The following is an 11,862-nucleotide window of genomic DNA, read 5'->3' on the forward strand; positions in this document are numbered from 1 at the left end:
CGTTTTTCTTAGCTTTGTTTTTTAATTAGCCCCTTTTTTAATTTTATTTCTTTTAAGGTTTTTTTTTTCCTTGATTAATGTATTAGAGCATAGAATAAGTATAGAAAGTACATGAATTTTTATCTTTGAAAAATACAATAAGATAATAAAACTCTACCTAATCATTATAAAAGAATTGATGAAAGCGACACTCTTTTAACAAAAATCTGTGATAAATCTACATATATTTTTTTTTAATTATTTTCTAATAATAAATGTATGCAATATATGGATGGCTACGTGTAAAGCATGGATGTGCTAGTTTTAATTTAATGCATGTTGGAATTTCCAATAAATGCGTGTGTGGAGTTGCTAGATGATCTTCGTCCAGGCTTTCACGCCTTTCCTTCCCCTTTTTTTTTTATTTCTTTCAATATTTTTTTTTATAATTCCAACAAGAATACATTAAAATAGTGCTTTTAAGAATATAATGATGATTATTTTTAAAAATAATTTAAAAAATATATATTAATTTTTTTTATATCAATATATTAAAATAATTTAAAAACATTTAAAAAATATTAATTTAAAATAAATAAATAAATACTTTTAAAAAAATACTTTTGAATTATAAAAATTAAAAAAATCAGAACTCAAAACACAAGTTAGACCAAGATGATGCAATTTTAGCATTATTCTCGCATAATTTTGGAAGTGTCTAGAATTATGCTAGTTCGCAATGATTTAAAATATTTTTTATTTTGAAATATATTAAAATAATATTTTTTTATTTTTATAAAATTATTTTTAATATCAACATATTAAAATAATTTATAAATATATAATTTTTAGCAAAAAAAATATAATTTAAGAACATATAATTTAATTTCTTAAATTTCTGTACTCGTTGTCATAGACTCATGGCATCTTCCAGTTCAAGTCACCACCAACTTGTTCCCATTTTCAACGAAGACAACTATAATTTTTTGAGTATCAAAAACAACATGTATTAGAATCTAGGTGCAGAGGGCACAAACACTGCTCCCATAAAAAGATTCCGACGTACTAACCCTAATTCATCTAGGTGCCTCGAAAAGATATTTCCAAGAATTATGAATTCTTCATCGGCAATGCAAGCAGCCATGTGCTGTGATTATTAAATAACAATATAATTTATATTTAAAAATTTTATTTAAAAATTAAGTTATTTTTAGTTAAATTATTTTTTTAATATGTATTAAAATCTTGATAATTAATTAATTATAAGTTTAATATTTTTATTTATTTGATAAAAAAATAAATATAAAAATAATATAAATTTGTGCAAGTTTTAAATTTAAAAAGTTTTTATTTAAATGTATATGTTAAAAAATAATATAAATTATATCTAAAAATTTAAAATTCTAAATTGAATTAGCTTTTTAACAATGAAATGAGTTTAAGGCACAGTTAAAATCCAGCTAATAAAGTTTTAGTGTTTGGCAGTATGTTCAAAATGTATTTTAAAAAGAAATTGAATTTTTTTTATTTTAAATTAATATATTTTTGATATTTTTAAATTATTTTGATATGATGAATTAAAAATAATTTTTTAAAAAATAAAAAATTATTAAATAAAAAATATTTTAAAAAATAATTATAAGTATATTTCCAAACATACTAAAAAGAAATCCTAATTTCCCTAACAGAAAATTTAGATTATGTCGTCTACATCATTGAAGAGTCAACAGATCTTACTCATCTCTTGACCATTGAGCTATTAAGTTATCTACAAGCTCAAGAACAAAGAATATCGAGAAGGAATGAAGCTCCAGCAAAGATGATTTTTAGACAAAGCACAAAAATAATTAATTTTCATCCAGTAAAGGTGAAAAAAATTAAAAAAAGAAAATCACGAGGCAATAATAAACAAGGTGACGACGTGACGTGACACAGATGACTCCAAGGAAGGAGAGAACAAAGGCAAGGTCTTTTTCTTGTGGCGTCAGCAAAAGGACGGGTGTCCAAGAGAAAGTCGTTGGCACAGGAAAATAAACCTCGGTGCAAGAGCCAATAAATTCAAGCGTGTCCAATAAATTTTTCTATGTTGATTGTAAACCTCAACATTAGATTTTTTTTTTTTTGAAAGTGTAGTTTTATAATGGTTATTTTTTTTTATAAATTTATTATAATATTATAACTCAAAATTATTTAAAAGGTTAATTTGAGTTATTTTTTTAATTATTTTTAATTATTATTTTTATTTTATTATTTAATATTTGATAGATTGAAAATTAATTTTTTAAAATTTTTTAAAATAAAATTATTATAGTTTCATTATCGAAGTTGCGAATCTACCAAATTGATTTGAGTTGTTTTTTAAGTTATATTTTTAATTAATTTTTTTCAATTTCATTTTTCAACCCAAGTGATTTAGTTTATTTTTTTCTCAATTTTATTTTTAATTTCACTTTCCAACAACTCATTTTTTTAATTTAATTTTACACTTCAATGCTAGATTATTCGGGAATTCAGTTTTATAATTTTTTAATTTGTTTTATATAAAGTTATTTTAATCTCATAGATTTAGTTTTTTATTCTCAATTCAACTTTTAATATTGGATTTTTTGAAAATGTTGCTTAATAATAATAATAATAATAATATAAAGGTATCTTATTTTTATAATTTAGGTCGCGGGTTTAACATGTTATTTTATGTTAATTTGGATTTTCTTTATTTTTTTTAATTAATTCAGGTTAATTCATGTAATTTTTTTAAAATTTTCTTCTTTAACATTAAATTGATTAATAATTAATCTTTATAATTTATTTTAATTTAATTTTTATAATATTATTATAATTTCATGATCTAGATTATATAGTTGACAAGTTAATGTAAATGATGTCAATATTTTAATAAATATTTATTTAACTTATCACTTTATCAATACTTAACAAAAATATCATCTAATATGGATTATATTTTAAATTTATGGTCAATTTTTTATTATAAAATACATTGGTAATATTTGGAATTTTTCTACATAAAATTTAATCCGACCCCAAGTATATACTAAACCAATGATCTAATTAGTATAACAATTTCATAAATCAATTAAATGGTTTTGGTTGGATACGGACTAGGATCCACGGACCATTCCTCTTTTTTCTTTTTTGTTTCTTTCCTAGGATAAGAACGCTGTAGTGTGTGAATAGGGTAGAAATTGACCCTAAAAAGGCAACGTGGGCGAGTAATGATGTATGCTGTACTTGAGCGAGTAGCAGAGGAATACACACTCTGATGATTTCATGCATGGCCCGCCCGCGAGAGGCATGCAATCACGTAATGCCTAATAAGTTCTTAGGACAAGGGCTTTTGCTTTTGCTGTGCTCCTTTTTCCTTCACCTTTCCAAAGTTCGATTAACTGCAAACCAGGAAGGGAGGGAGGGAGGGTTTTGTTTCTGTGTTGGACTTCCTGTTCCGTAAAATCCGGTTCGATATAAATTCTATTTGTCTGTTTAGGATTGTTTTAGCGTTTGAAATATTTTTATTTAAAAATATATTAAAATAATATATTTTTATTTTTTAAAAAATATTTTTGATACATGCAAGTTAAAACAATATAAAAGTATAAAAAAAAATTTAGCTAAAATAAATTTACAATTTAAAAAAACATGGTTTACACTACGTTTCTAAGCAGGCTCCAAACCATAAACTAAGTGAGTAAAACTAAAGTAATTTAGATTAATTTTAAAAAATTAAAGTTTTATCACTTTGAAAATATATTTTAAAATTATTTAATCAAGTTTTGATTAAATCATTCAAGTTAAATTAAATCAATTTCAAGCTGATTTTTTTTAAAAAATATAACTTGAATTAGGGTGAGGTCGGGAAAATTATATCGTGGGTCTTAAAGAGTGTTTGGAAATGTGGTTGTACCCGTGTTTTTAAAAAATTTAATTTTTTTGTTTAAAATTAATTTTTTTATATTCTAGATCGATTTAATTTACTGATCTTAAAAATATTTTTTTTTTAAAATATTTTAATACATTTTGACAAATAATTTTTTAAAAAAATATTTTAATACATTTTAATATGAAAAACACTTTATAAAATAACCGCAATCATATTCTGAAACAGGTTAGTAAACTATGGAACATTGAAATAATGAAAAATGGTACCATTTCCAATATTTGGGCCTACCTTAATTGATTTTTATCATGAACATGGAGGACTTTTTTTCCATGTATAAACTTCTTCAAAATTAAAATTAAAACCCAAAATGTTTGAAATTAATAGGAATTATAACATTATTGTCATGAGATATTGGTAAATGTTATAATCCTTCCACTAAAAAGGATTGTAACATTATTTCATTCGTATATATATATCTGCTAAATATTCATACCTTTTATTTTTTTTAGTTAAAAATAGAGATTTGATATAAAAACTTCTCAAAAAGATGAAAGAATATCAATACTAGGCGAGCTACACCTCGTCTAGCAATTTCTTACTAGGAGGGATGGCACGAGACATTGGTAAATGTGTTGGCATTTATCTTCATAAACAAATAGAAAATTTTTAATTGTTATTTCAGTGGGATATGAATGCATACAAATAAAATGGAATAACAAAATCCTCAAAATAAACCTAAAAAATTTTATCATATAGAACCAAAAAACTTTAGGCACGAGCTTAGAGAGAGGATTCAAAGAGAGTGGACTTGATGCGGTAACCCAAGCCTAACTTCTTGGAGGGTATGGGTTCAGATAATAAGTTTAAGTCCATACAGGGTGTGCTCTCCGGCGCCTTTATGAGCTCAGACTCAGCAGCGCACTTCGATCCCAACATGTTTGGGTCCAGACAGTTCTTTTAGATTCATTTCTCATAATACGAGTTGAATACTCACTAAGTTTTTCTGACCCTCCGCAAGTTTTTCGATATTTTATACTGATTTAGTACGAATTATTTTGAGTTGAATACAGCTTAAAATATCAGAAAGATGAAATTACACTACAGCTCTTCCTCTCTAAAAAAAATAAGATTCTTAAATCAAAAGTTTACAATCTTAGAGTTTATCTTTCTAAAATATCATTGCAATACTTTTACTACCAACTATGATCATTTTGGCTTACCAAACATTACATATTACTACTATGGGTATTAATTATTCAGCTTAACAGGCATCACATGTTACAACCACGGCTCTTAGTTGTCTGACTTACTAGAAATTACATGCTACCACTTATTAATCTTCTGAGTTTTTTATATTAAGTCACTAGATACCATAACTATAAAAAATCAATTAGATTATTTGAATTAAGTCACTAGTCAAGTATTCAACACATCAGTCTTATTCATAAATATTTTAGATTTTTAAACTTATCAAATATTGACAAAAAAAATTAAGATACAAATAATATATATATTACCATAGTTGGAAATATTATTATCCCTTTTAGTGGATTTAGATATGTTTTTTTTTTTTTTTATGTTTCATTTTCATTTAAGCATATCTACAAAATACTTATCGATAAGTACTTCTTAGATATTCTAAAAGTTTTCCTTTAATAGAAAAGTTTTGACAAATAATAGCGCGCATTCATTAAACTTTGAATCCTGATTTTTAAAAACTACTAGTAGAAGTATTCATAATCTAACCCTCAATAATTGAGATTAAGTTACCTCACGATTGAGTTCTAGAATTAAGCTCTTCGCATATGCATATAGGACGCTATAAATGCAACATTTTTTTTTTCTTTAGCCATTCAAACACAAGATAATTTATAGATAAAAATCCATTTATTGGCTGAGCCAACACCACAAAAGGTAGACTAAATTCTAATTGAAAAATATAACGATCCTAAAATGATGATAAAATGTTGTGATAGCAATGGTGATGGGGTGAGGATGAAGATGGAGTAGTCGTGCTGATTAAAGGAGTGGATGCATTATAACGATAGCGATGGAAACAATAGTGGGGTTAGTCATGGAGGTGTCAATGCCAATGGTTACAGTCATAAAGATAGTGATTTTAGTAAAATATTATGAATGAATTAATTAATGGTAATAAAATATTTTATGAAATTTAACAAAATTTGAAAAATAATTATTTTTTATAAAATATAGAAAAAAATAAAACTAAATTTGAGAATGCATTTTTCTATAAAATACTGCCCGCAAAATAAATCGAAAGTTTTTGCCGCTCTCAGGGGTTTTGACAACAGCATCATGCATTCATCAATTCATATTAGGAGGTGGGGCTCGTAAAATGAAGGGTTCTCAGGCTAGTGCATTAGGAAAAGAATGAGATGCTCTCAAGTTACTGATTTTGTACAGCGGGGTAAGCATCGAGGTAGTGGTTGTGGCATTTTAGTGTTTATTTTTTAAGATGTTTTTTATTTAAAAATATTATTAAAAACTAATAAACATAAATAGATATATCAATAAAAATATTTTATTGGTGATTTGCGGTGAATTTTTTTAATTAAATATTCTATCGCAGTAGTTATTATTAAACATTAATAAAAATATCAATGAAAAAATAAAAAATAAATATTTAATTATTTATTAATAAAAAAACTCTAATATAAAATATAAAAATCTTTAAAATAAGAACAAATGTGCACATTTATCTTCTTCTCTCTTTCTCTACAGCTTCTTTTCTCTCATTATCCCAGATCTTTATCTTTCTTTCTCTTGTCTCTCTCCCTTCTGTACCCCACCCATTATCTTGTTTTTTTTTTTTGTGTACATGTATATTTTCTCCTCTTTTCTCCTTCTTTTCTTTAACCTATTCAAATCCTTTAACTCATTTAAAGAGTTAAAAAAAATTAATGTAAATATCATCTATTTAACGATTTCATCAATAAAAAAATAATAAATAAAATGACATATAATTTTTTTGTTAATAATATATCACATCCAATAATAAAAGTGCCGACAGAATAAAATAAGTAAATTTTTTTTATATGCTTTGTCCATTAATAAATCTACATGTAAAATTATTATTGATAAAATTACTAATAAATTTTTTTCCAATAAATTATTTTTATTCATGATCATGTCGACAAGTTTCGTGTCAATAGATTGTCATTATAAATACCCAAAGAAAATTATATCAATAAATCTAAACATTTTCACAGTGAAATGCATGAATTTTTTTTTGATATTTATATATTAAAATAATTTAAAAATACTAAAAAAATTAATTAATTTCAAATAAAAAAATCATGAGACATATTTTCAACCGTGAAAACAAACACAAACAGCCACCTTAATTTGTCTCCTTTAATTAAAAGTGGGAAAAGATGTATGCACTGTTTTGTGGCTCTTTCTCTTTCCTTGTGGGGACGCTAACAAGAATGGTCAAGTTAAGCAAAGTATAACTTAAACGATAAGAAAGAAGTTAGGGTTTAAATTACCGTTCGAAATTGTTTAAAAAAAATAAATTCTAAAATCACAGCAAGAATATAGATAAACCATGATTTAAAAAATAATTATCTTGAATAATTTGTTCTAAGAAATAACACATAAACTGTTTAAATAATAGCTAAAACCAGCATGATTAATGAAAGCTAAACCAAATAAAATCCAAAAACCTAATTAAAATAATAAATCCAGATTAAATAGAAAAATAAATAACAATTTTCTGAAACACCAATTTTCAAGCCTAATTCAGGCATTTTTTTTTTATCTCAACAAGTTACAATAAACTAAGCCTTATAGAATTAAATCTGTAAAAGATACTATGAAAATAAAAAAGTTATACATATTAACTTTTTTTTTTAAAAAAAGAAACTCATTTGATTGGTTGGAATTTTTTTCTTAAAAAAATAATAAAAAAAAATTTCCATTCCGACCGATTAAAGTGTATTTATGATAATGGCCATCGGAAATTAAGATTGATGTTGTAGGAGGTTGACTATGTGTCCTCAAAAAACAAGGTACAGAAAAAACAAGGTACAGCAGTTTAAGGTTTGGATCTCCTGCATGTTGCTCGTGACAGAGTTACGAGTTTTAATTCGGGGAACAGATTAATATATTAAATGAACTTAAACTTGAAATGTTATTTTTATTACTAGAATTCAAAATTAATTTAAATAAAAATCAAGATGTGTAAATCGAAGTTTTGAATATTATTTTAATTAGTTTACTGTATTTTCTTGAAACTTATATTTTAATTATTGGCAAGTAATATTTTAATTACACGCTTGCGTCATCTCATCTCTTGCTGGGGCCGAATCTAAGTTTATATTTTTTATAAAATAATATTTTAAATCACACAAATTATTTCCTGCTAAATAAACCTTGGACGGCCTAGTCTATCTTTGAATTCATTGTTATATCCATTCCATCCCATGAATATTAATAATCTTTTTCAATTTTTTTTTATGCAAATATGAATTTTTTAACTTCTAAAATCTATTATAGAAAATAAATGAATGAAGCGTTTTATTCTAAATCTTTACATGCTCTTTCTCATTTTATCTTGGTGTTTTTCCTTCTCCTTTCATGCTTTGATTTTCTTTTTATATTCAGCGTTTAAGTTTATTTTACAAAGAGAGTTACATAATATTTGTTTTATAATTCTTGTCTATAAGTATATTTAAACTAAGTTAATATTATTGGAATCTTAAGAAATATATTAAAAATATTATAATTATACAAGTAATGAGTAATAAAGATTTAAGAATAAAAAGTTTATTAATGAAAATAACAAAAGTTTTATACTTTAAAGTGTTTTAAAAAATATCATTTTTTATTTTAATTTAAATATATATACTTTTATTATTAATATACATGCTAGAATTTTAAATTAATATCAATTATAAGCTTGAATACATGTTTAAAGCATGTTTGCCATATATTTTTATTTTATATGATTATAAATTTAAATTTATATAAGCTTTAGGTTTTTTTTAATATTCTTATGTTTAGCATGCATGTCGTTTATTAAACTAAATAATCTTACTTAATTGTTTAAATTTTTTGTTTATTGATTTGAGTAAATTTAAAATAATAATTTTTTAAATTTTCTCTCTAAAAAAATAAAATGAAGTCATTTTGAATATTTTTAAAAAAATTAAATTAAAATTTACTCATATTTTTACATGAACAACCAAGATAGTGTTAAAGATTATAGTAACAATTATTTTTTAAAGTGTTTTTTATTTTTAAATATATTAAAAATATATTTTTTATTAAATATATTTTTTAACCTTATTACATCGAAATGACCCAAAATTATTAAAAAAATAATTGAAATAAAAAAAAAAACCTAAAAACTTTTAAAAACGTTTTCTAGAAACAGAAGCAAACATAATTATTGATAAGTTGAGTCAAAACTAAAATTTGATGTCATTCACTTTCAATCCGATTCAATATGAAAAGCTATCTCGTACAAAGTCTCAGACAATGGATCACCGTAATGACATGACAGCTGAACGGGTTTTTATAAAAATGGCATCGGCTGCTTTTCGAGCGAAGACAACGATTGTAGCGGCAAATGATGCGCGTACGTCGGCGTGGAAATCGACCGTTTATTATTTCTCTCTCGAACTGAGTCTTTGCTGTCTCATCGTGGAGGGCCACGCCATTGGTTTTGATAACGAGCAGCGGACATGGCTGCCTTGCTTCCTTCCTTCGTTCTCAGTTTTGAGGCCCAGAGAGAATGGTTCACAAAATAATTATATTCAAAATAAATATTTCAAACAAAAGGATATTTGATTATTAGTTGTTTTTAGTAGAAGACAGACAATTAAATTGCTGATGGAGATTTTGAGAGGTAGGGAGGGAAAGCTGAGGTTAGAACCCTAATTTATTATTCGGTTTTCACTGCTCATGGAAGGGGATGGGGAAGGGATTTGAGAGGGTTCAGAACCCTCTGACAATTCAAATCATGGTCTATATAGGAGTTAAGATTATATATATAAATGTGAAATCTTTACCCATTACATCGTAAGAAAAGTTAGGTTCTAGGTGTTGCTTTCGGTTGCTAGTTTAACGTCATTTTTTGTCCTTTATCAAAAATATTTATTTATTTTTAATTACAACACTTTTTATTTTTTATTTCATTCACAAAATGAAAAAAAAAATAACATAAAAAAAGTTATAGGCAAGGACTTTTATTTCCATGTTTTTTTTTTCAACCATCCATTATGCCATTTGTGTGTTTTAGTTATTTATTTATTTATGACCAATAAAAATATACCATGTGTTCAATGTATAGTATCCGAAATTTGTCTGTATGTGACTTTTAAAAGTTGTGGTTGTGTGTTTTAGTTATTTATTTATTTATAACCAATAAAAATATGTCATGGGTTCAATGTATAGTCTCCGATGTTTGTCTATATGTGGCTTTTAAAAGTTGTGTGTTATTTTTTAAAATATTTTTTACTTAAAATTATATTGAAATAATTTTTTTATTTTTAATATCAATACATTAAAATAATTTAAAACTATTAAAAACTTATTAATTTAAAATAAATAAATAAATAATTTTTTAAAAAACTACTTTTGAAATACAAAAACCAAATACAACATGACCCAACCGAAGGGTTGTTTTTGCCTTCGAGCCAAAAGCTTAAGGAGATGAATGTGTTTTTCCAGATCACTAGATTTGATATGCCAAAATTGCAATAATTCAAGGAATAACATGACATTAAACCTCCTCCGGCTGCTCCAATGAAAATAATCTGATTAATGAATTACATATTAATTAACTAATATTAATTTTAATTCTATGAAGGTTAATTTGCTCTGACCTCCTGAGTTAGAATTTCTGGATTAACATTTAAAATAGTTTATTATCTTAAATATAGTTATCAAGATCTCATAGAAATAACAAACTGATACATGAATCGAGAATATTTGTTTTGGTTTAATCAAAATAACAACACTAGTTTCAATTTGTCAATATTAAAAATAAATTTTAAAAAATAAAAAAATATTATTTCAATATATTTTCAATGTTTTTATTTAAAACAAAAATAAATTTTTTTATTTTTAAATTTTTTTTAATGTTTTCAAAATATCAAAACTAAAATTTAAAATTTAAAAATTTATATTATTTTAATATATTTTTAAATAAAAGATATTTTAAAAACAATTATTATCGAATTTTACAAGCAAGCAATTAATCATAATCCAGCATATGTTAGGTTTTGACTATGAGATATCAACAACCACTAGCAAACAAAATACTCGACTCCCACTCAGACTAGAAAGATCCCAATCATAAGAAAGAAAGCCGGCCATCTCGTGGCGCATCTCACCAATCGCCATGCTACTTTTCAATCACAAGAGTGCAGGTACAGGATACTGTTCTTCTTTTTCATGCTCCCACTCAGACAAGAAAGATCACAGCCAGTCCACGATCTAATTTCATATGGGCATTATGTTTAGATTTTTTTTAGGGAACTCAAATTTAGCCTATAAAGTATTGTTTTATTGTCAATCAAGTCTCAAATCTTTTGATTTATCAATTTTACCTAACCCTCCTCCATCCATCAACTACCAGTGAGATTTAGAAGATTACTTTCAATCTACATGTAATTTACACATGCTATCTAACGAAGAATTGAAGATAAGTAAATTAGTATCAATAGACTACAAATTTAGTGTCAAGATAATAAAACAGGAAAATCTTAAGCTCGAAAATATCCTTTATTTTATACTTTTGGATATATTATGCTATTAGTTGGTGAGAAATTTAAGATTTTTAGAACTTTAAACTTCCTTTTCTTGTTAATTTATCCTTTTAGAGTAGATTGGGGTTTATTTTGATGCTTAACTCTTAAAACTTTCCTCTTTTGTTTATTATTTCGATGCTTTGGTCATATACATGCGTTCAGATCAGAAGAACTATTTTAGTATTTTAACTGTTATATTTGAGATAAAAA

The sequence above is a fragment of the Populus euphratica genome, unplaced genomic scaffold (genome assembly GCF_000495115.2).
Source record: "Populus euphratica unplaced genomic scaffold, PopEup_1.0 scaffold159.1, whole genome shotgun sequence".
Classification (NCBI taxonomy): domain Eukaryota; kingdom Viridiplantae; phylum Streptophyta; class Magnoliopsida; order Malpighiales; family Salicaceae; genus Populus; species Populus euphratica.